The 26,234-nt window shown below is 41.0% G+C and overlaps 1 protein-coding gene and 1 pseudogene across 16 annotated transcripts in view; one reads left to right on the top strand and one right to left on the bottom strand.

Annotated features, from left to right (window-relative positions):
* MEIS1 (Meis homeobox 1) overlaps nucleotides 1-26,234 on the top strand; it is a 964,979-nt gene that overhangs the window by 145,761 nt on the left and 792,984 nt on the right. For 2 of the 15 annotated variants that reach the window (XM_079941530.1, XM_079941527.1), the window contains exon 1: nucleotides 14,624-14,911. The exons of the other annotated variants lie outside the window; for them this stretch is intronic. The gene's annotated coding sequence lies outside the window, so the exon portion shown is untranslated. Of the gene's footprint in view, nucleotides 1-14,623; nucleotides 14,912-26,234 lie in introns of those variants that run through there. 15 annotated transcript variants of the gene reach the window in all.
* LOC307196315 (large ribosomal subunit protein eL6-like) lies at nucleotides 20,739-21,694 on the bottom strand (annotated as a pseudogene). The gene has a single exon. The product of its transcript is annotated as a large ribosomal subunit protein eL6-like (transcript).

Raw genomic sequence — 26,234 nt, 5'->3', positions numbered from 1 at the left:
CTAAAATAATCAGGGCAGTGGTATTTGCATAGGGATAGACAGACAGATCAATGGAACTGAATAGAGAACCTAGAAATATATCCACACAAATATGCCCAATTAATTACTGACAAAGGAGTCAAAACAGTACAGTGGAGGAGCGATAGCCTTTTCAATAAATGGTGCTGGGGCAGCTGGATATCAATAGGCAAAAAAATGGGATATTGACCTAAATCTCACACCTTATACAAAAATGAACTCAAAATGGATTGGACTTAAATGTGAAACATAAAACTATAAAACTTCTGGAAAAAAATAGGAGAAAATTTTTGTGACCTCAAACTAGGCAAAGAGTTCCCAGACTTGGCATCAAAAGCATAATCCAGAAAAGGAAAAATTGATAAATTGGACCTTTTTAAAACTAAAATTTTTGCTTTTTAAGAGGAATGAAAAAGACAAATTACAGACTTGGGGGAAACATTTGCAAGTCACATATCTGACAAACAACTTGTATGTAGAACAAAGAAAGAACTCAAAACCCAACATTAAGAAACCAAAGAATCCAGTTAGAAAATGGGAAAACAACATGAATGGACATTTCTGAAAAGGTTATACAGATGTTAAGCACACGAAAGATGTTCAGCATCATCAGGCATTAGAGATGTAAATTAAGAACGTGATATATCACTATACACCTCTCAGAATGGCTAAAATAAAAAATAGTGATAACACCAAATGCTGGCAAGATTGTGGGAAAACTGGATCACTCATGCATTGCTGATGGGAATTAAAATTATACAACCACTCTTGAGAATAGGTTGGCAGTTTCTTAAAAATAAAACATGCAATTACCATACAACACACTAATTGTGCTCTTGGGCATTTATCTCAGAGAAATGAAAACTATGTTCACTCAGAAACTTGGACAGGAATGTTCATTGAAGATTTATTAATGGCCCCAAACTGGAAACTACAGAAATGTCCTTCAATGGGTGAATGGTTAAACAAACTGTGGTAACATCTATATGGTGGAATAGTACTCAGCAGTGAAAAGGAATGAACTACTGATATATACAACTTAGATAAACCTCAAGGAAATTATGCTGAATTTTAAAAAAAGCCAATTCCAAAAGGATACATACTATATTATTCCATTTATAAAAAACCCTTGTCAAGTAATAATTATAGAAATGGAGTGGTTGCCAGAGGTTGGTGGTGTTGATGTGGGGGGAAGGGGGCTGAATGTGGCTAAGAAGGGGTAACACAAGGGAGTGTTATGGTGATGGGAGAGTTCTGTATCTTGACTGTGGTGGTGGTTACATGAAGCTACACATGTGATAAAATTGCATAGAGCACCATACACACGCACGAATGTATAACTGGTGAAATCTGGATAAGCTCTATGGTTTGTATTATCACTTTCCTGATTTTGATACTGCACTATAGAACAATAGTTTTGTAAGATGTTAACATATGGGAAGGCTGGGTGAAGGGTGCACAGGACCTGCTTGTATATTTCTTTGTGACTTCCTTTGAATCTATAATTATCTCAAAGTAAAAAGTTAAAAAAATGCCAATAACTCTCAAAGGGGTGACTTCTGTCTCAGATGGAAGAGTGTAGATTCTTCATTGGAGGGCAGAGCTGTGACGGTAGGTGGGGGAGAGAATATTGAAAATGGACAAAAGATTTCCAAAGAAAAATTACAATATTTCCTGTTTATTTTGGGGGCCAGAGCCTACCAGGACATTATATTGACATAGTTTCTGCGTTGGGGTGTGGGAACAAAGCTTTGAAAGACATGGGATATGTTTATTTATTGAAAACGTTATTTTTTTTAACAATTAAAATACAGAAAAGTAAGAAGAAAATTAAAGTCTATGCATATTCTCAGTATCCAGAATTATCCATTGTTAGCAGATGGTATATTTGTTTCTAGTCTTCTTTTTTTTTCATTTTAAAGAAAAATCACTCTATTATTTTTCTATGGAAGTTATATTTTGGGGATGAAGCAAGGAGATGTTTGAGAGAAATGAGAGGAAAGAAAGAGATAACAAAAGCCAAGATCCCTATTCTATCTTCTTAGTTTTTTGTTTTATTTTCTTTAGTTTGATCCCCTTTTTCTGCCTGACAAACGGAGGCTGAATTCCTTTAACTGCACCAAGTATTCAAGGGGATGTTTTAGGCACCACAATGATCTGGTTTACTGCTAAAGAGCAGATGCCCCTGGCGCAAAATTCAGTCAATAACTGAGTTTGGAAGCTCAGTAAAGACAGATAATTTTGAACAGGCGTAGTATTTAGAAACGGTTAACCACTGGAGAGTGTGGAAATTGTTCATTATAAGCATAGGCTGGGAGGTTAATTTTCTGTTTTCTTACTGACTATTTAGGTATCTTCCACTCCAGCAATTTACTTTTTAATTTTCATAAAGTGAATCTATTACTGGATATCAGAACTTCAGTTAGTGACTGAAAATAGGGAAACAGAAAATATTGTATGTTCTTCGTGCGACATACTTTTCACCTGCAGTTGGGTGCAGGTCTGCTTGGAGCAAAAGATTTGAGGATATAAGTTTGATCTCTTTAACCTTTCATGCTGGCTTTATTAGAAACAGACTTGTTATCTATGATTAAAATATCAAAGAGTTATCTTGGAAAAGACGATTGAATTCTGGACAAGAAAATATCCTTTAGTGAGGAATGTTGGGGAGAACTGTGCATATACAAGGAATTTGAAGGACCAAAGGCACAAGACTGCAAATGTCAGCTTGACCTGGAAGGCCATATAGAGGCACACTTGTGCATCACAAATGGACCTCCTGGGGCAATAAGTACAAAGTATGGAATGTTTAAGACTGTGAAAAGAGATCTAAACACTGAGAGGGCTGATGGGATTTTTTGGAACAGCTTGAGATAAAATTCACATACCATGCAATTCTCCCATTTATAGTGTACAGTCTGCTTTATTCACAGTTATGCAACCATCATCACAGTCAATTTTAGAACATTTTCACCACCCCAAAAAGAAACTCCATACCCTACTCCTCACCCCCACCCCCAGCCCTAGGCAACCACTAATCAATTTTTTGTCCCTATAGATTTACTTATTCTGGACATTTCATATAGACGGAGTCGTATAATATCTGGTCTTTTGCCATCGGCTTCTTTAGTTTACACAATGTTTTCAAGGCTCATTCATCTTGTAGCATGTATCAGTACTTCACTCCTTTTTATATTTCATTTAATAGTTAATTTCATTTAATATTCCACTGTATGGGTATCCTACATTGTGTTTAGCCATTCATCAGTTAATGGATATTTGGGTTGTTTCCACCTTTTGACTATTATGAATAATACTGCTATAAACATTCATGTACAACTTTCTGTGTGGACATATATTTTATTTTTCTTGGGTAGATATCTAGGAGTGGAATTGCTGAGTCATATGGTAACTATATGCTTGATCATTTGAGGAACTGACAGACTGTTTTAGAAAGTGCACTATTGTATACTCTCTCCAGCAGTGTATGAGTTTTCAGAAATTTTGACATCCTTGCCAATACTTATTACTGTCCATACTTTTTATTATCACAATATTAGTAGGTGTGAAGTGGTATCTCAATGTGATATTGATTTGCATTTCCTTGCTGATTAATGATGCTGATCATCTTTTCATGTGCTCATTGGTCATTTGTATAGCTTCTTTGGCAAAATGTCTATTCAGATCTTTTCCCAATTTTTAAATTGAGTTGTCTTTTTTGTTATTGAATTGTAAGTGTTCTTTATATATTCTAGATTTAATCCTTTATCAGATATACGATTTGCAAATGTTTTCTTCCATTCTGGGAATTGTCTTTTCACTTTCTTGATAGTACCCTCTGATGCACAAAGCTTTTAATTTTTAAGTCCAATTTATCTATTTTTCCTTTTGTTGCTCATGGTTTTGATGTCACATCTGAGAATTTATTGGCAAATCTGAGGTTGTGAAGATTTATCCCTGTGTTTTCTTCTAAGACTTTCATAGTTTTAGAAAGGTACGGTGTGTACGGTGTGAGGGAAGGGTCCAGCTTCATTCTTTTGTGCATGGCTATGTAGTTGTACCAGCACCATTTGTTGACTCCTGGTGGATTTTTAAAAAAATTTATTTTATTCAAGTATAGTTGCTTTACAATGTTGTGTTAATTTCTGCTGTATGGCAAAGTGATTCAGTTACAAATATATATATTCTTTTTCACATTCTTTTCCATTATGGTTTATTACAGGATATTGAATATAGTTCCCTGTGCTATACATTAGGACCTTAATGTCTATCCATTCTGTATATTCTGGTGAACTTTTAATGGGTTGTACATCCTATTTTTCAATCCATGGTATTGGAAACCTTGATGACTGAGTCCGTTCATTTTATAAAGGAGGCAAATCTGCTTGTGGAACAAATATGCCCTGTCTATATTTGGGGGCTTTTAACCTGTATGGTGCTTCAGGTGGGGCAGAAAGGCAAGACTATTGTGGCAGCCACTGAGGTGACTTGAAGTCTGGTTATGAATCAAGGTCCAGTCAGGCTCCTTGGAATGCTCCTGCTCTGGTGAGGAGATACCACCTGTGCATTGGAGCTAGCCTGTGACCTGGGGCCCCTCGGCTTCAGGCTTCCTCGATACAGCTGCTTTAGACCTGTCGGAGCTTACTGGATGGTGGGAGGGGAGGCAGAGGGCATGCATTTCAGAACTGGTTTCTTTCCTTGAGACTGAGACATTTGATTTTCTTCCAGAGTTTCATGTTTCTTACACTTTCTACGTTTTCTTGAATAATAGCTTAGCCTCTTAAAACCAGATGAGAAACTAATGTTTTAGGGTAAGATACCCAATAGGGAATTGGGGGAAATAACATGGGAGGGGGATCTGATGGAAAAAGCATTGAGGCTGGGTCCTCATCCTGCCACTGCCTTAGTTGGAAGTGTGACTTGGACCAGATAATAATGATAGGGACTGTATTAGTTTTCTAGGGCTGCCATATCAGAATATCACAGACTGGGTGGCTTAAATAACAGCAATTTATTTTCTCACAGTTCTGGAGGCTGGAAGTATAAGATCAAGGTGTTAGCAGTGATGGTTTCTCCTGAGGCCTCTCTCCTTGGCTTGCAGATGGCCACCTTATGCTGTGTCCTCACATGGTCTTTTCTCTGTGTGTGTGTTCCCTGGTGTCTTTTCCTCTTCCTATAAGGATACCAGTCATATTGGATTATAGTACACCCATATGACCTCATTTAACCTTTAAAAAATTTTGTACTGTTTTATTTTTTAAGCATTGTGATGGGAACAATGAGCTGAGGATACTATTTTTTTTTTTTTGGTGTTTAATAAAGCCAAATCTTTAATTAAAGCCAACTTAAAAATTTTTTTTTTATTGGAGTATAGTTGATTTACAATGTTGTATTAGTTTCAGGTGTACAGCAAAGTGTGAATATATTATTTTTATTATAATTTTGCTCTGAATTTAAAAAAACCTACAAAAGCAGAAAGACTAGAAAAACCATCTCCTAGGTATCTATCACCTTGCCTCAAAAAGCATCAACTCATCAAAATCTAATTTCATTTCCATGCAATTAACGTGCAGCAGATTCCAGAGGGCACATAATTTTATCTGTAAGTATTTAAAAAATAGTTTTCCAGTTATTTTGAGATACTATTGATATATAACATATGTAAGTTTAAGGTGTACAATGTGATGATTTTATACATGTATAAATTGTGAAAGGATTACCACAAAAGGTTAGTTAGCACCTCTATCCCCTCACATAATAACCATTTTGTGTGTGTGTGTGGTGATAACTTTTATGAGCTGTTTCCTTAACGACTTTCAAGTACATAATGCAGTATTGTTAGTTATAGTCACCAAGCTGTACATTAGATCCGCAGAACTTATTTATCTTACAGTTGGAACTTTGTACCCTTTGACCAACATCTTCCTATTTCTACCCGCCTCCTCCCCAGAACCTAGCAACCACCATTCTACTCTCTTTTTTTTTTTTTTTTTTTTTTGCGGTATGCGGGCCTTTCATTGTTGTGGCCTCTCCCGTTGCGGAGCACAGGCTCCGGACGCGCAGGCTCAGCGGCCATGGCTCACGGGCCCAGCCGCTCCGTGGCATGTGGGATCTTCCCGGACCAGGGCACGAACCCGTGTCCCCTGCATCGGCAGGTGGACTCTCAACCACTGCGCCACCAGGGAAGCCCTCCGTTTCTTTGAGTTTGGTTTTTCAGATTTCACATATGAGTGAGAATATACAATAGTTTTCTTTCTCTGTCTAACTTATTTCACTTAGTATAATGCCCTCCAGGGCTTTCCATGTTGCCACAAAAGGCAGGATTTCCTTCTTTTTAATGGCTGAATAATATTCCATTGTCTATAATACCACATTTTGTCTACTCATTCATTTATTGAAGGACACAAAGGTTGTTTCCTTGTCTTGGCTATTGTGAGTAGTGCTGCCACGAACATGAGAGAGGATGTACCTCTTCAAGATACTGACTTCATTTCCTTCAGATATATACATAGAAGAGGGATTGCTGGATCCTATGGTAGCTCTAATTTTAATTTTTTGATGAGAACCTCCATACTGTTCTCATCATTTAACCTTAATTACCTCTTTAAAAGCTCTATCTCCAATTACAGTCACATTGGGGGTTAGGGCTTCAACATGTAAATTTTTGGGGGAAAACATTCAGTTCATAACAGTGATGATGATGATGATGATGATAATAATAAAATAGAGGGCAACATTTATTGAGTTGTTACATATCCCAGACAGTATTATAATTGCTGTCTATGGATTATCTCATTTAATTTTCACAACAACCTATAGAATAGGTACTATTATTATTATCTCCTTTTACAGAGGCACAAAAGCTGCCCAAAGCAAGACACCTAGTGAGTTATAGGGTTAGGGTTTTGATTTTAGAGTCCAAGCTCTTATCTCCTAAGCTATCATAGCTCTAGACATCAGGGGTACTCATGTCATCCATGTGTACAATGGATTAGATATTGTTTAGGATCTTTTCCAGACCTAACATTCAAGATTGTATTGGACTACACATTGTTTTTTTAAATTAATTATTTTTTTTCTTTTATTAAATTTTTTAAATTAATTTTTATTGGAGTATAGTTGCTTTACAGTGTTGTGTTAGTTTCTGCTGTACAGCAAAGTGAGTCAGCCATACGTATACATATATCCCCTCTTTTTTGGGTTTCCTTCCCACTTAGGTCACCACAGAGCATTGAGTAGAGTTCCCTGTGCTCTACAGTAGGTTCTCATTAGGTTCTCTATTTTATACATAGTATCAATAGTATATGTGTGTCAATCCCAATCTCCCAGTTCATCCTACCCTCCGTCCCTTTCCCCGTTGGTATCCATACATTTTAAACTACTTATAAGGAAGGCCCAGTTTTAGGTGCTTTGGAAAATGATGAAAGGGGGCTGGTTTTACTCTAAACTTTTTTCTCTGCTCCAGTCCTTGTTTTCTTGCGTTATTGTTTATGGTCACATCCCTTGTTTGTATCCTGGTCTGTTTTAGGGTGCTTGTGGCATTCCTCCTTGCCTCAGTTTTGTTTAGTTTCTTGTCTCGTCACACAGAACAGTTCCTAAGGGGTTTGAGTTCTCCCTTGCTTGCAGGAAACAAGGAATCTGCCCTGCCTTTGAACTCAAGTCCCTGCTCCCAGTGACAGTGTGTCCATTGCCACCTGTCTGCCTATACCTCTGCCATTCACCTGCCTTAGGTCTCAGACGCCCCCTCTCTTCTCAGACAGGGTGCTAGTTGATGACCTGCTTTCCTCCAGGGAGCCCGTGCAATGCCTGGCCCCCTGTTCTCCCTGACTTAGCTCATACTGGCAGCTGTGTGGCATTTAAGAGATGCTGAAGGTAAACTTGGTACAATAGGGACAAAATACTTGGCTTTAAACCCACAGTACCCTGGGTCATTAAAATAATGGCATTACGGTTTTAACTTTCAGCTTGTTGCAAGGCTACATTTCAAGAGGAGTCCCAGTTGCCTGCCAGTTCCTGCTTTTATGCCTTGGGATTTCTAGCAGCCTTCTATCACACGCCGGCATTTCAGATTCACTCAGTGCAATTAAAGAAATTGCATGACTGCTAGTTTCTCTCCTTTTTTTCTCCCTCAGATAAATTGTAGAGCTCAACTTGATTAAAACATTTATTAAGTGAGATTTAATAGATTCCAGTAATGCTGTGTGTGTGTTCGTGTGTGTGGGCGCATGTGCATGCACTCATTATCCGTTTCTTCCGTGTGTGCCAATAGTGGCCATGTGCACATAGAGAACTGTCCATGGAACTCGCTTTTTTCTGCAATTTGCCAGCAATGTCAAATTAGGAGGTTTAATGGATTCCTACACAGAAATTCCTAGTGTGGTTGTATTAGCAGCAAGTTTCATTAAAAAGGGCTATTTTTCTCTACTGGGATTTCAGTAAAGAGACAGTGTTTATTTTTTCAGTGGAAAATTGATTGTAACTAAGAGGCTACTTGGCTTGAAAGTGGCGAATTATCATATCATATGATTAAATGAAAGCTTACCTTGTTATAAGGTAACTAGACATATCCCAGTAGAATTGAGACAATGTTTGATTAAGCCAGATTTTCCTACTTTATATTCAAGGAACAAATTAAAGAATAATTGAGATCCTTTTCAGATCTTTTATAAGCTGCATATATAAAGCTTCAGCTCCAGGTGGCAAAGCAATTAGCTGATGAATAAAATCAACCCCACTGTCATTCGTCAGATGTTTAAATTCTATAAACCAGATAAATTAATGTGTTCCTTAAGCCCAATAAACGGTCATGCTCCCCATGTTACGACTCAATTCCTTGGGGGAAAGGTTGGAAGCATGTTCATAGAACGGCTAGGATCTACTTAATCAGAAAGGTTGAAATTAAGTTGCCCATTTGCTTTTTGAAATAAATGTCCATCTGGTACAAAATCTATTTTCCAAGCAAAGTTGTTAGACACGATGGTTTGGTTTGTTTCAGTAAACTAAGGATAGGGCTGGACTCAGCGATGCACTCTCCTGATTGAAGACCTTTCCATTTCCATGTATTGGTCAGGGAAGTTATTTATAAGCAACTGAAAGTGCTCTGATTTCATTTATTCCTTGCTCCTGAGTATTAATGCAGGGAATTAGAACCTATGCTGCCTTTTATGCTTCCAGATTAATCTCTCAGAGATGAGTCTCCTGCATAAGTACAACTTACCTGCCATCGAATGATGACATGGGGGCCTTTTCTGACATTGACATCTAGATAAGGTAGACTTAGGGTCCAGAGGACATTATTTTATTAGTTGATAATTAACTTTTGTTGGCCAGTTGTCCTGCTCTGCTACTGTCATTATAAGCATTGCTTTCAGGGCCTGCTCACTGGTCTTTTACGCTTTGCCATCTGGTTTGCTTTGCATGGTGTCCATAGCTGGATCACTGTGAATGTTACAACAGAGTGTGGTCCTGTGACCACGAGCATCAGAGTCACGTGGGAGCTTGTTGGAAATGCAGAATCTCAAGTCCCCATGACCTACTGAATCATAACCTGCACTTTGTCTGATTCATGTGACATGTAAGTTTGAGCAGCACTGTGTTAGAGCATCACCTCTTCAAATATAGTCAGGGCTGGAGTTATGCAGTGAAAGCATATGGTGAACGGGAATATCTAGTTTGTCGATTTTCTGGACCTTACAGGCTCTTTTCTTTTTTATACTTTATTCCCATTAGTCACTAGCATTTAAAAAAGAGGTTAACGAAGAAGAGCTAGAACTCATTTATTATAATATTGATTATTGGAGTCTAGCATTCTTCAGGAACTGTAACAAAAATTGGCAGTTATTTATAGAAATTGAATTTAGATCTTGCAGTCGTTATCAAGAGGACTCTGGATGAATTTTCTTGTTGAACTGCCAGCTAGGCTATCTATTAAGTGCAAAATATTGGTCCCAATATGGCATAGTAGAGAGACAACTGGATTGGATGTTCAGGCACCAACTTATCATCTGATTATGGGCAAGCAGTTTCACTTTGAGCTTGATTTCCTTGTGTGTAAAATGAGGGATTTGGAAGCAGATGATTCTAGGGTCTCTTTAAGGTCTGAATGTTCATGATTTGATGTGACAATGTGGAAGTCTGAGTAAGATGTCCTGAATACATTAACTCAGAATTATTCCAGTGGCTGGAAACCAACCCCACACATAGATTCTCCTGATGCTGTTTGAGTAGTATTATCCCTAGCATTTGTTTTGCAGCCGTTTGGAAATTCTCTAATCATATGAGTTCCCAGGGATCAAGAGGCCAACATTTGGGTGTGATATAGGCGTGTGTGTGCGTGTGTGTGTGTGTGCGTACACATTTGCAGCCTATAGGGGCTATGTGAATATTCATGTTGCACAGGGACTGGAGGGAATGAAGCAGCAGCATAAATATGTTTTAATGCGAGGAAGAATATGAAACTCATGAATAGCAGAATGAAGCAAGCTCAACATAATCTTTGCTGTAAAATGAAAATTTGATATTTTTCCCAGTCCCTGGTGTGTTGTATGCTGTTATTGTTTTTTTTTAAAATGATAATCTGTCTTCTTTCTCTCTTCCTTCTTCAACATGTTTTTTTTCTGGTTTTCATTTTTCATTTGGAGGTTTACTTTAGGTTGTGTGTGAATGCTAAAGAAGTTGGGGTGATTATTTTTTGTTGTAAACTGCTTCAAGGTTTGAAAAGCATTACTAGGAGAAAATTAGTTGCTTAAAGAAAAGCCTTCCGTGTTCTCTTGTATTCAGAGGGCAGTCCTGTCCAAAAGCTGCTTTGGGGGAGAGATGACCTGTAGGCTTCTTCTCATTGGGGAATTGATTCGCTCACTGATTGTTTTGAAGTTTTCTTTCTTCCTTTCTTTTTTCTTAACACAAGACTGGATTAATTGCCTACTGTGTGCTTGAAACTGGAGACAGAGAGGGGAATAATTCGCCATCACAGCCCTTAAGGGCTCATATCTTGCAGAGGAACACATGGTCTGTAATTTCCATATCCACTGATAGCTCTCACTCTGAATTTTATTGTAATGTGAGCACATAAGAAAAGTCATAATGGTTGTTTGAGAGCGATTTCATTTTCTGGTTACACAGTGTTTACTCAAATTCATGTAGGGGTGTGTGTGTGTGTGTGTGTGTGTGTGTGTGTGTGTGTGTGTGTGTGTGTTTTGAAGGCTTTGAGTAACAGCTTAAGTGATATTAATAAAGTAGATTTCTTGTCTCCAGAGGAAGGCAGATTCTCAGTGCAAAGTATGATGTATTCGGGTAAGTGGGTTTATGTCTTAAATTGAATATATTAAAATATATCCAGGGATCTTTAAGGGCACTGCCTTACTGGGAATCTTCTGGCTCTTAAAATTGATCTTTGTAGTTTCTTGTCTTGTAATTCTGAAGAGATAAATATTCTTTCTTCAAGTTTCACAGGCACAAGACTGTGCTTTTTGAATGCGAAAGTGTGCCAGTCCTAGGGGAATGGTTCTTCTGCTTCGACAAGCAAAAACATCACCTGGGGAGCTAATTCACAATGCAGATTCCCACACTGGCTTCTTCACACCTCAAATTCCGATATGGTAGGCATGAGATGGGGCCTAGTACCCTGCATTTAAACCAGCTACCCTAAACAGGTGATTCTGTTTAGGTGGTTTGAAGCCATGCTGGAGAACACAGGCATACCATTTCTCCCTTGGGATCATATCTAGGTATAAGCCCATATACTGTATGCTTTGAAAGTGTTTTGAAATCCATGATTGAAAGACTGATATGCAAAGGCATTAGTTTCATGATCTGACAAACGAATAAAGACTCATGAGGCCATATTACACGATGCTCAAGAACTTAGGCTCTGTAGTCAGACTGCCTAAGTTTTAATTTCCATTCCTGTGGCTGCTGGAAACAAGTCACTTAACTTCTCTAAGCCTCAGTTTCCTCAATTATAAGACAGGGGTAATAATAATTATTACTAATAATACCAATCTAATCAGATTGTTGTGAGGATTAAATGAAATAATGTATATGAAATGCTTAGCACAGCGCCTGGCACAGCGTAAGTGTTCAATAAATTTTGGCTGCTATTTTTTTGTAACAGCATAACAAAAATTACGGTAAATAGGATTGCGTCCTTTTCCTTTCTTTTTAGGAAACTGTGAGCACTTTGCAGAGTACCAAGTTAATCAGCACGGAATCCCCAGGAAATGGTTGAGGATTCTTTAGTCACTTTACAGTGGCCCCTTTGAACTGCTTATGTCATTTTCATGTTAAATCTGGTTAGTAGTGGCTTTGCCTCATTGCTTGGGTCTCTAGGCCTCTTGCAAGCCCTGCCACACAGACTGATTTCACACAGAGATAAGTACAGGGTGTATCTTCCTCTTTCAGGGAGTGCACACATTTTCTTTTGATGTGATTGTCATTTACTTCATAAACTGGAACAGGTAATCTCTGTCGAACAGGATAAATGCAATTGACAGTCATGGTTTGGAGAGAATGGCTGGTGTGCTCTCAGGTCCCTAACTGCAGGGATGGGAGGATTTGTGGGATGAATGGCTGCACCTTCCTCAGAGACACTGGGATCTTCGACTTTGAGTCTCTGGATTCTCAAGTATTTCTCCAGGAAGTGGGGATACTCAAATACTCATTGAAATTGAAAGCTTGAGGACTTCCCTGGTGGCGCAGTGGTTAAGAATCCGCCTGCCAATGCAGGGGACACAGGTTCGAGTCCTGGTCTGGGAAGATCCCACATGCCGCAGAGCAACTAGGCCTGTGCACCACAACTACTCAGCCTGTGCTCAAGAGCCCGCAAGCCACAACTCCTGAAGCTCGGGCGCCTAGAGCCCGTGCTCTGCAACAAGAGAAGCCACCGCAATGAGAAGACCACACACCTACAACGAAGAGTAGCCCCCGCTCACTGCAACTAGAGAAAGCCCGCGTGCAGCAACAAAGACCCAACTCAGCCATAAGTAAACAAACAAACAAATATATAAATAAATAGAATAAGACTGTCAGAGCTGCAAGGGATTTTATTAAAAAAAAAAATTGAAAGCTTGAGATTGGCCCGATTTAAGATGACCTGTTTCCCAGTGCTTTGCAAAATGCCAGTCTAGATTGGGTTTTTGGTTTCCTTGCTGATTGAAATAAAATTTTATCAGAATCATAAGAAATGATGCACAGATACTGTTATTTCTATCTCTCCTCCACTGATCCTCAAACCACTACACACTGGAAACACCTGAACTCTGTTCAACTCCCAGAGTTACGGTTTAATTGGTCAGGGTTTTTTTTTTTTTTTTTTTGCGGTACGCGGTTCTCTCACTGTTGTGGCCTCTCCCGTTGCGGAGCACAGGCTCCGGACGCGCAGGCTCAGCGGCCATGGCTCACGGGCCCAGCCGCTCCGCGGCATGTGGGATTTTCCCGGACCGGGGCACGAACCCGTGTCCCCTGCATCGGCAGGCGGACTCTCAACCACTGCGCCACCAGGGAAGCCCCCTGGTCAGGGGGTTTGACCTTGAGACTGGGAATTTAGAAAGCTCCTCAGGTGATTCTAATGTCTAGCCAAGCTTGAGAACCTCTGCTTTACAGGATAATTCTCCATGTACTCATCTTTGGCTTTTTATATTTATAAAATATAAATATAAAATATTTTTATTTATATTTATATATTCCCTGAGATGTCAAATTCATCTTCCCAGCTTTTCCCACATACTTTATGAATTTTTGAAAATAAAGAGACCTTCAGAATTACCCTACACCAGTGGTTCTAAACCAGGGTTGATGTTCTCCCTCGTGGGATATCTGGCAATCTCTGGAGACATTTTTGACTCACAACTGGGGCACGAGTGAGCCTGTGCTATTGGCATCTGGTGGATAGAGGCCAGGGACGCTGCTAAACATCCTACAACGCACAGGATGCTGCCTCCCCTACCCTCCGACAGAGAAGTATCCTGCCCAAGATGTTAACAGTGTCAACATTGAGAAACTCTGCCTTAAACTTGATCTCTCTCATTTTACAAATGGGAAGATAGATGATATCTTGATTTGCCCAAGGATTCATGCATAATTATTGGCAGAATAAAATTCCTAACAATTGTAGCATTACAGTGGAACCCTGCCCTTATGCTCTCCCCTCCCTTTTAACCTACCGCCCTAGGGAAATTTGTTATTCATCTTGTTTCCTTTTCCCTCTCAAATATCACCAGGCTCTCAACGGTGGTGACATGTTTCCTGTATTATAGTATTTCAAATTTCTTAAATTAAAAAAAAAAAGGACGTAGGATAAATTGCATAGGCTCAATAAGCACCTTTTTTCTTTCTTTTTTTTTTTCCTCTTGGAATAATAACAACTTGGTGCTGGGCCTGGGTTGCTTTGTTCTGAAAGCAGCTCTGATTGGGAGTTACATAAATCTATGATCAATTAAAAAAATGGCCAAACGAGGTAATTGTCACTTCATAAACCTGGTTTGGTGAGCAAAATGTTTCTAACTTAGGCACCCACAAAATGAAATTATACAACGTCGTCTTGGTGACGAGAAGGCCGGCAGAGCCTCTGCAGTCCTCCTTCAGAGCAGCGATCGTGTTTACGTGCCTGCACACGTGCCTCGGCGTGTGGCTGTGCATGTGGCTGTGCATGTGACTGTGCGTGACCATGCACGTGCCTGCGGGCGTGCTGGTGCACGTGCACGTGAGTGCGTGCCCGTGCGCGTGAGTGCGTGCCGTGCGTCTGCGTGCCGTGCGTCTGCGTGCCGTGCGTCTGCGTGCCCGTGCGTCTCCGTGCCTGTGCGTCTCCGTGTTGCGGGATGCCGGAGCGCAGTCTCTTAGCTCCAGAACTGCTTGGAGAGAGTTTGGGAAGCTGATGGCGACTTTGAATTCGGAACCTGTGAGTACACCTTCCTTTACTTGCATATTCCCTCAGTACCACCCCCCTCCCCCCATCTCCACCTCAGCTAAAGTAATTAACTGTGGTTATTTCTGGAAGGTAGGATTTGGGATTATGCGTGTGTAAAGTATATTTCTTTTTTACTTTATTCTTTCTACTTTTTCTGTGAATGCGTTTCTGTAATAAAAATGCAAGCTTTTAATCAAATATTATAACTGCAGAATCACTTGGGAGCTTCTGAACAAAACCCTCGGGCGCCATCCCCAGAGACTGCGATTCCTTTGGTTTGGGGTGGGGTCCAGGAAAGGGTGTCTGAGTTTCCCTAGGCGGTTCTTCTGTGCGGCTAGATTGGAGACCCCGGGTCTAGGAGAGAGGTTCTCAACTTTGTCTGCAGAGCTGCAGAAAACACCCATGCCTGCCTGGGTGCACCTGCAGAGGTTCTGATTGAGTTGGTCTGGAGCTGGGCCTGGGCTTTGGCAGTATTAAGCGTTCCCCAGGTGATTCAGGCATTGGAAGGGCTGCTTGGTATCCCTAAGGATTTTTTGGGGGGGATTATCTTATTTTTGCTCTCTTACCAAGCTTCCCCTGTCAACAGAGTTAATGAAATTGCTCTAAACTTTGATCACAGGACTAGAAACAAGGGTCCATCCCCTTTGGGGGGCAGTAACAGTCAAAGTTAGGGGAACACTAATTTTAAAGATAGATTGTATTTTTCATTGTTGAGAAAAGGATGAGCTTGAAGGAGATTTTACTTATTAAAACTCACTTACAAAAAAAAAACAAAAAACAAAACTCACTTACCTTCATAAACTACCCTAAGAAGATTCATAAAGAGTAAGGAGCTGCCTCTGGGGTGCAAAGAGGCCTATGCAGTAGGTACTAACAAATGTTTTTAGTCTCCAAATACTTCTGCCTCTCTTTCCTTTTGCTCCACCCCCACCCCCCGGCCTTTTTTTTTAAGGAAGGGAGGGTCTCCTTCCAGTTGTATCTTAACAGACTCTTCTGTGATGATGCCCAGGTTGAATTCGGGACTTTGTTTTGTTAGAGCAGCCGTGCAGCTTTTTAGGCTTATTAAAGATACGGAGTGACTGCCCCTGGTGCCTCGACCTAGGGCCTTCCTGGAGTCGTGAGATGCCGAGTTCTCCAGTGTGATGGGCCCTCGGAAGGGTCTAGGGCCCGGTTGACAGAGGGGACCTCATAACAGCGAGGCAGGCCCCGGCGGGTCTGAAAAGCGGTCCAGTCACAGCCGTTTCTGGCTTCCTGCTTCTCCACAGGAGCCACTTGGGAGCAGTATGGCCTTGCCTATGAGGGAGGCTCAGGGAACCTTCCCGGAACTGACCAGCGCAGCCCGGAGCCTGGAGCCCGTGGCTGATGACAAGTGAAAGAGTTCACAGAATATAAATCTTTCAACTTGCAGATGCTCCTTTGGTGAGAAATGAGACAGTGGGTAAGAAGTGGGCAGAATCCTTGCCCCAGTAAATGAGAGTAAAGGATGGGAGACCCTGCCCTTTGTTCTGTGATTCGATAGTACAAAGTTTGTGGGAAAGAAGATTCTCTGCTATGGTGGGTCCTTAATGGGCTTCTGAATGGGAGGCACTGGTGCCTCTCTTTATCTCACTGACAAAAGAGACAAAACAGAGAGAAGCTATCACTGGCCTGATGTGATATCCCACCATGCGGCAGCTTCCAGGTTGAAAGCTCTTCTGACACAAGTCAAACAGAGGAACATATGACTCAGGGCCTTGCAATCTTGCTTTCATAAGAAACAGTATGAACTTTTCAAACTTATGTGTTTGTTCTAGGTCTTTGAATTAGATTCTTTACCATGGATATGTCTCGCCGCCAAGGAGATCACATTTGAAGTATTATTTTACAAATTATGAAGTGTGTCTGTGTGTGTGATTAGCATTGTATTTCCATTTTCTGGCTTGCTCTATATTGTCATGCTTCCAGAATCTGTTTAGAAAGGGAGAGAACGAAGGGCATACAGGGAGTTGGGGGTGGAGGTCGAGGGAGCATATGGGCAGAGGTGCAGGAAAGAGAGAGAAGTGGGCTGACTAGAGGGTTCCCCAGATTGCCAAGGTCACAGGGCAACAGGAATTAAGTGTGAACCTCTGAACTTGGTTTGTTGGCTGACTGTGAGCTCTCTCTCAGCTCATTCCTTTTCCAGGTATTACTCAATCCCATTTCAGTCATCAGTTCCTTGGTGAGAATAAACCCAGCTCTGGAGGGAGGGCAGGAGGAGGAGTTGTCAGATGAGAGAACTAACAGATCCCACTGGCAGCTTTTTAGCCTCTCCCTAAAAGCATGAGGAGGTAAGGACCACCTGACTGCCAGCTCTACTGTTGTGCACCTGGGGTTGATTCCAGAGGTTATGAGGTGCACTCAGAGGAGAGGGCACCTGGAGATCTTGTGCTCACAGCCAGCCAGGACAAAGCACATGAGCCTGTCAGTCTTTCCTGCTGTTCCTCCCTCTGGAGGTCAGAACTAGCCAGTCTAGCTGAGCCAAGTGAGATATTTCCTTCTTGATGCTCTTGGGAGCTTCCCACACCCCAGGCTAGAAGACGCTCCAGTTGGCTTTGGGGGTGAACTGGTGTCTCTCGTTACTGGAATTCTGAGGGATTCTAGATTCTCTGGAGCCAAATGGAGGTTTCTGTGCATCCTCTATCTGAATTTAGCCCAAAAGTCAGCAAGCGATCACCACAGCTGTTTCTCCGGTTATATCCTCAGTGAACCATGGAAGCAAACAAACTTTGATTCCATGACTATGACTAATAAAGTCAAAAGTCAACTAGACACCAGACCTGTAAGAAAGTGTTTCGTCACAGGGGCAAGATTCAGGGCTGCCATGTCAAAGTTTTAGGGGCTATACAAAAACAATGAAATAGGAGCTGGTTCTGGGAACATACAAATAGCCTGTTATATATTATGACATGGAAAGTTCTTCAGGTAAACAGATGTAAGCCATCAGGGCTGGCATAATTACTTTGTAAATTGCTTGATTAGCAGCACTTGTGGAGACCCCATACTTGAGCACAGGGGTCTTTGTTCTTGTTTGGCTGTGATAATGAAGGCCATAATTAACATGTAGGGCACTGTGATAAATGCATTAGATATATTTTCTCATTTAATCCTCACAACAACTTTATGAGGTAGGTATTATTACCTCTCTGTTGTGCAGATGAGAATGCTTGAAGAGGTTAAGTCATGTGTAGGCTCCCCTGGATTGTAGGTGGAGGAACTTCTGTAGCTTGTGTTCTTTTATAGTCCCCCTCCCGCTTTAGAGGTTCTTTGGGGGATACTCCAGGGTGTTGACCCTCATAGATTTTCCTAATATGGGTTAGTAGGTGTGAGAGTAAAATCCTCCTTTTCATTTAGATTAATTGTGCCAACAAATTAATTGTGAGACCATAAGGCTGAGAGACTAGCTCTCCAACAGGGTGCTAAGTGAAATGAAAAACTGCTTATTTCTAATTGCTTTAAGTAGCAGTGTTGAATTTTCAGGTAGGGCTTCTAGTTGTAGGTTTGGACCAACTTCCTCTTGAAAGAAAGGAAGTTGAGAAATCTACAATTCCTAGGTAGAAGAACAAACAGAACATCCCCTGTCCTCTGACAAGTCAAAAAAAAAAAAAAAAAAACCTAACAAAACTGTAGTAGGATTCCCTCATTTTGTAGGGGGATGTTTTAAGGACTGTTTCTCTGTTTATTCTGCAAACCAAGGGGAGCTTCACCTGGTGTTTCGGTAACAAGATCCACAGTGGTGCTGTCTCTGAAAGACCAGACTCAGTGTCAGGGAAGCTTGGAGGCTGTATGTAGGGAACAGCACAGTGCACCGGAAGAGCTGGCTCTAGTTCTGGCACCAGTAGGTCCTGTGACTTGAGCCAGCCCCGTCAGCTTTCCTCAGCTTGCCTAACTGGTTTGATTTGGGATGGCAGTAAGACTGCATGCTATGCTCACTTCGATGATCATAGATGTTCCTGGGGGGCATGTCAAATAACGGAGGTCAACCTATAACTCTTATTTTGTGTGGCTCATTTGTTCATTGTAAACACTTGGTTCATACTTCCTGCATGCCAGGTACTGTGTTTTATTTTAACTCAATTCTTACAGCAATCCAGTGAGGGAGATACTATTCTTACCTTGATTTTGCAGATGAGGAAATAGGAGCACATGGAAGTTGATTTGTTCAAGGTCACCCACAAGTATGGGGTATGTGGTAGAGTCAGGCTGGAACCCAGGTCGTTGGAACCTGAATTGTGTGTTTTTAACAACTGTGCTACGGTCCTTCTCCATCTGACCTCCTCCGAAGTATACTCAGTTTTGACATGTCTCTTTTTTGGGGGGTGGTGTTCTTGTCTTTCTGAATAAAGAGGTTGTATATTGGGAGCCTAAGGGAGGCTAGAACTAGAGCTTAGTTGTTGAAAGACCCTGTGGCCTTCAGATTTCAGAGTCCTGCCTGAGGAAGATCTGGAGAGGTTTGAGGACTTCTGATGTTTTCTTCTTATTATGCATTCTAGATGCACTACTTTTTCCCTTCTAAAGAATATGATATTAAATCCCAATGTTATTATTTTTGTTAATTGTAAAATTACTGTGCAGTAATTTGTAACATTCATTTGTATCATCAGTATCTATATGTGGCCTATTGCTGGGTTCTTGCCTTGACAACAGCAATTATTGACATGCCTTTCAATGTCCAGCAGAATGTAGGAACATAATAATCAGCACTCATCACAAATCTATTCACTTTATTTGTTTTTATTAATTTTTTTCTTATTACAACAACACGTGTTCAGTGAGGAGCAAATAGATAATACCAAAATGCCAAAAGAAGAAAGATAAAATCTTCCAGAATCGTACCATTCTGTGATAGCTATACCAAAGCAATATCTATAGAGTTTTGCTCATAAAAGGCTGTATTCAAGAATTTTATACCTAGCCAGGTTGTCTTTCATGTGTGAAAATAACAATTATATCCTCTGGTAGACAAAGCTTCAGAAATTTTCTGTGATATTGGTTCTCTTGGGAAAGGTTTTACTTATTTGTCTCTTTTGAAAAAAGTACGTGAAGATAAATTCCAGGTGACTAAGAGATGGTTGATGGTGCAGTGAGTGATCAAAAAACCAGAGTATGAAAAAGGCCAGGAGCAGACACTTAAACCAGTCAGTGTACATCTGTTTGTATACCTAGATAGTTATAAATAATAATTAGGGATTACATATAAAATCTGTAATTGGATTTTTGTTTACAAACTGAAAGCAAATTTAAAAAATAATTCTTAGACGATACATGATACAGTAGTAATTATGTGGTGATCTGTACCTATAGCTCCAGATTGTATCATCAAAGTCTGAGAAGGAAATTCTGGGAATGGGTAGGGGAGAAGGAGTAGGAGGTAACGGGAGGAGGAGAAGTGGGAGGAATTCAAGGCATTTGACTTGGATAATGTGAGCCATTTGTATTTGTATACCCTGAAAAATAAAATATTATAAGTATTTTGAAAAATATTTAAATTAGTCAAGTGAGGATTATTATCATTTTAAGTAATATCAGTCCTTTAAAAATTTAGCTAAGTAACTTTGTGGCTTTTTAGGCAATTATACAATTTGTGCATTTTGTTTTTGAACCCAGTTCTCTCTGAGCTTGTTCGGCTGCTAAGCCCAGTTTACTGTGTGTTTCTCAAAGTAACCTTGATGAAGAGAAGCATACTGTCCTGTCTGCTTATGTCTGGGGTCTGACTGCCCAATTGGTCCTAGAGATTAAAAGACAATTTTTTTCTTTTTTTTTTAATGGACCAAATTATTTAATTAGGTTCTTTGTAAGAAGTTTAGAACACTACTTTGTGAGGATAAATTCCTTTTGTAAGAGCAAACAGAGCGGAGGTAACCCTGGAGTTGAGGAATGGCTTTGATTCTTCTCAGAATTTGTGAGTGCACAGCTTTCTGATCAACCTTCCGCTGCTCTGTAATCTTGTATTTCTCTCTCTGTGTCGAAGATCTCACCTTCCTGGTGCCTGGGCTTATGCAGTTTCTTCTTGAAGTAAGCGTCAGTGAGATGTTCTGGGATTTTCACACCACTGATATCAATTTTGGTGGAAGCGGCAATGACAGATTTCTGGTGTGTTCTCCGCAGAGGAACTCGATTGAGGGACAGAGGCCCAGTCACAAGTAGCAAGCCACTGCTCAGCTGCTTCAGGAAAATGACCCTCTTGCCTCTGTGGCGCCCAGTGAGGATAAGCAGAATGGTCGCAGGAGTGATGCTAGCGCGCAGTTTTCTCACATGCTTACTGAAGGGTTTTTTTGCCGTGACTCAACAGCTTTCGAGGCACGTCTTCAGTAGGATAATACCTAGGCATTTTGTGAAGATTAACCACCCAGGTGCTACCATTCTTGTCACTACCAACTGGTTTTGTGACAGTAGCAAGAGCCTTCACCTTTTTCTTTTCAACCTTGGACTTAGCTACTGAATACTTCCTCTTGTACAAGGCCTTTCTGGAATACATAGCCGATCGGGAATATCTGCCCATTCCTCTGACCACGACAGGGTTTCGGCTGCAGTGGGGCTTCCCCTGCTAGGATGCTACATGTGTGTACATCTCCTTTCAAGGAAATAAACTAAACAGATTGGAATTTACCAAAAGATGTTCTCTAATTCCGATTGAATTTATACTTTAATAATTCTTGAATATTGTTTTCTCTCAACTTGAGGCGCACTGGCACTGAACACAGCTTCTTTTGGAAATGTTGGTGTTGCAATTTGCTAATATCCTGTGTGTGTGTGGGGTGTGTTTGTGTGGCGGGGGTGCAAGGAGGGTCAGGAAGGATTCACGAATCAGATGTTCAGATGAGGACAGATAGGAATCCCTCCACTAGTAGGCTAGTTGCAGGAAGGCTAATCAGCACTTCAGCACGGAAGTTAGCAGCCTTTCTCCTGGCCTGACCGCTGCTTCTCCTGGTGGTGGCAAGGTTTTCAAGCCTCGTTACTGGAAAGTTCATCCTGTTAGATTCCCACTTAGAGTAGGAGGATGTGATTGGAAATAGCTCAGACTCTGTGGCCATTCTGACATAGACAATGACATTCCAAGTGTTGATCAAGGAGTTTTATTTATAGTTTCATTAAAAGATGTGAAAAATAAAAACTGATTAAGAAGTAACCACATGTGCACACTACTGGATTAGATTTAGCAGATTTAATCTTGGCTGAATAATGAAGTGAGGTTGGCATGAGTTTTAGGGTCGAAACAGAAGAAACAAAACCAGTGATGGGCACAGGCTTGAAATATATACACTAGCCAGGTTACGCTACATTGATAAATAAACCCAGAAATGTCAGGGAGTTAAGGCAGAAAAGGCTTATTTCTTGCTTTCATAAAGTCCAGTGTTGGGTCGGCGAGGCTCTGGGCAGCATTCCATCTATCTGGTTAGGCTGCCATCTCAACAGGTGGCTTCCAGCATTGCCAAGGCAAAGAACTGGAGACCAGTTCTTTATTTGGTGTCCCAGAGGAGACAGAAACACATTTCACTGGCTCTGCCTAGTCACGTGGCCCCACCTAACTGTGAGGGAACTATGGAGTGCAGACCTGTGTGTCCAGGGAGGAGAGCAAGACTGGGTGTGGGTGAGCACCACACGCTTTTACTACACAGAGGAGGCTGTGCACATGGCCGGAGTGGAATCCAGGCAGTGGTTAGAGTCTGATGGCACGGATACTCAGCAAGGGAAGCAGAAGTCCTAGGAAATCAAGTATGGGCTACCACTTTGTTCTTTGCAGCAATGACAGCCTGCACGGCCCTGGGGTCACCTGCACACAGGGAGAGGGCACTGTCCCCTACCGCCAGCTTCTGGCTGTGGGTCAGCTTCAACTTGGATTGATATGTGTTGAACCTAATAAGATCTTAATAATTTTTTATTAAATGAATCACCCTCTCCCGATACCTTCCTTGGCTACTGGCCCTGCCTTAAAAGGACAGTCTACTATTCAGGTCTGTGTTCCTTCTCCAGTCTGGCCCATCTCCCCAATGTTCTGACATCCTCCCAGCCTTGCCGTGGTGATCCTGGTTCTGGGCTGTCACTCTGTCTGTGACACCCATGGCTGCCTGGCATGGGTGGTGAGGGTGTAGTGAGACCTTAACAGCATGTGTTTCTCCCAACCTGCTGTACTTCATAGAATGCGGATACAGGGCCCCTGTCAGCAGAGGGGGCCTCATCCTTCCTCCCTGGTGAACTCCTGCCACTTCTCCACATACTTTGCTGGTTCACAGTCGTTTCAGGAGATAGAATGCCTGGGTCCAAACCTTGTCTCCATCACTAGTAAACAGTGAGACCCTGAGCAAGTGACTCAACCTCTTTGTGCTTCAGTTTCTCATCTGTTGGTATAATAATGCTACCTAGCTTTAGAGTAGTGCCGATTAAGTGAGTTAATACGTGAAAAGCACTTAGAACAGTGCTGGGTGAGTGGAAAATGATTAAAGAACATTAGCCATTGTCACCCTCCTTCAAGACTCAGCTCAAACGTCCCTGAAACTTTCCTGATCTTGCTTCTTTTCGGGGTTCCTCCAGCCCTCTGCTGATATCATTTATCATGTTATATTGTAATCATTAACGTGCCCACTTTTCTCTCCTGCAAGCCTGTGATCCCTGAAGGGCAGCACACTGCTCAGCATTTACCCTAGTGCTTGACAGAGTATCTGATGTGCAGAAGACATTCACAAGTGTTCTCTGAATAGATCCAGGGTGGCAGAAATTGCTGGGATTCACCAGTGTCCAGTTATCCTCTCTTTCCTGAGTACAAAGAAAGCTACATTTCCCAGATCCCTATGTATCTAGAAGGAATCATGTAACTGAGTTCTGCACAATCTGCCGTGAGCCTGCTCTCTGCTCCCGTCCATTTGGTTTGAAGATGGTAGAATCGGAGGATAGAAAGAGCCCAGATCCCGGAGTCACCATTTGGAAAAGAGGGACCTGGACTTTTGAAATTGTGTCTGGCTTCTGAAATCTGATCCTGTTTGTTATAGCAGCTGGTTTGTTATAGTAGTTACTGGCTAATAAACTAGGATCTGGGCATAACAAAAATTTTCTTATAGACATCATGGCATGATATGACTCAGTCTGCTGACAAAGGCAGCTGAGCCCAGAACAGCATTTTGAACCAGCCTGTAGGTGAAAAGCAGAAATGTACAGCTGCAACTGAACCCATGGAAAGATTGGGAGGGATGAAACGACAGAGAGGAGGTGAAGGGGGAGCAGCCAGCCTGCCCACCCTCTCCTCAGCAGGGAGCCAGTTTTGGGGTCAAATGTGGATTTCTCTGAACTTCTGGTTACCTGTAACCTTCCTTTCTTCACTTGTGAGCAGTCACTGAGTATGATTCTCCTCTTCCTGGAAAGTTACTTAGAGAAAAAGCTGACTTTCCTTTCACTACACAAAGCATCATCCTTAGAAACAATTACAGTTCTTTTCAGAGTTTTGGTTCCTTCTTAGGTACCTATTCTCCTAATAAATGGAACTGCTTGGAAAACAAAAGCATTTATTTCCTCTTTTAACTAATTTAATTTTTATAGCCCCGGTGAAAAAATATTTTATGTTTTTGCTCGTCTAATGTGATTTTAAGATAGTTTATTCTTGGATTCAATTTTGTTTTCATTTTCTAGAAAATCAATTTAATTCACAGAATGTTCAATCATTTAACGGCTTTCCTTGCACACGGTTAATACTTAAGCATTTGATCAGATATTCCTCTTAGCAGTATCATCATAAGGCTCAACCAGAGAAGGTGTTAGATGGGGAAATCGTCTACATTTGGCAAAGCCTCTTTCATCCTGACTAATTGACATGGCAAATCAGTCCGATTGGTGAAGTTGAATTGCGGATTATTTCTCAGAGAGATTCCTGTATAATTTCAAGTTGCTCCAACTAAATTTACACAAGTGAGGTTAACAAAGGCTTTTAGGTTATTTCCTTCTTTTAGCTTTCCTGGTACTTGGTATGTATTTCTGTATCTATCTCGTGAACTTCTCTTGGGTTCCTGAAAACTCTTTGCCCTCAAGTCTTAAACATTCTCTTTGCACCTTTGTTTATTGTGTTATGTAGTAGGACTATTAGCAAACGTAAATGTCAGGCTGGTCCCTGTCTGTATAGTTATAATTTCAGAGTTAAAGGTTTTTATTTTTAAAGTTGGGTGGCAATTCACCATTGGGAAGAAGTTTCTTAATTTCCTTCTTGGGCATGTTTTCAATACTGTAACGAAAGGATTTGAGATCAGATTGTAGGTCTTTTTTGTTTGTTTGTTTTTGGAAAGGAAAACTGACGTTTCTGAAGGCAGTCCTTTGCTGCAAAGCAGATTCAGCAATGGCTGGAATATAAGACTTGGCTCTTCAGTGTCAAGACACTGGTTCTTCAGGGCACTGCTGTGATACAGCACAGAGGAGGCATATTCTGGAAGGTCATGATTTCTCTGAAGTGAATTTTAAGGTTCAAAGAATGTATCTGACTGTATCTGACCACAAAGTAAATGGTGGTCAGGTACAATGGAATATGCCACTCTTGACCTTTTCTTCTTTATGTTACTGTTTACCCTCAGATTGGTTCTCAGTTGCCCATGGCGAAAAATGTAAGCCTTGAGAAACTTTATGGTGGGCTCATAGATTATCTGTGAGATGGTTTATAAGTAGAGTTACAATATAATTTATCCTTCAAATTTGGACACTTTTGAGAGTGAAAAGGTGAGTTATTAATAGTTATGTCAATGATATAGGTAAAAGGGAGACTTTTCCAAGCAATTAATCGCTCTCTTTCTCTCTCTCTGTCACACATACCCCGCATCGGTGTGCTGAATGCAGAGACTTCAAGACCCTAGAGGAGGGCAGAGCTGCAAAATGGAATTATCCTGGGTCCCAAATGAGCATGCAAAAGGCTGTCTGCTAGTCAGGAACACCCGACCCATATTAGGGTCTCTAGTGCACACAAAATAAAATATTATATTAAGTCCCTGGGATTTTGGCATTTATTATAGCAGCTAGCATTATCATAGCTAATGCTGAACACTTTATTTCAATGCAATGAACTGCTATTGAAATCTACTGTTCTTTCCACTGGGGATACAAAGATATGTAAGATCTGGTCACTGTCCTCAAGCAGCTTAAGAGTCTGGAGGAAGTACAGATGTGTATTTTAATGGTCATTAAAATTTGTGAATAGAGGGGGATGAATTTAATTTTGAACATGCTGATTTGAAGGTGTTTGTAGAGTGTTCAGATGGCACTACCCTGTATGTAGATAGAGGGAGTAAAGCTGGGAAGAGAGATCTGGTATCAAAGGCAAATTGGCTGA

Source organism: Stenella coeruleoalba (assembly GCF_951394435.1).
Source record: "Stenella coeruleoalba genome assembly, chromosome: 13".
NCBI lineage: Eukaryota > Metazoa > Chordata > Mammalia > Artiodactyla > Delphinidae > Stenella > Stenella coeruleoalba.
Note: the sequence above shows the minus strand (reverse complement) of the source record. Positions and strands in the feature narration are given on the sequence as shown.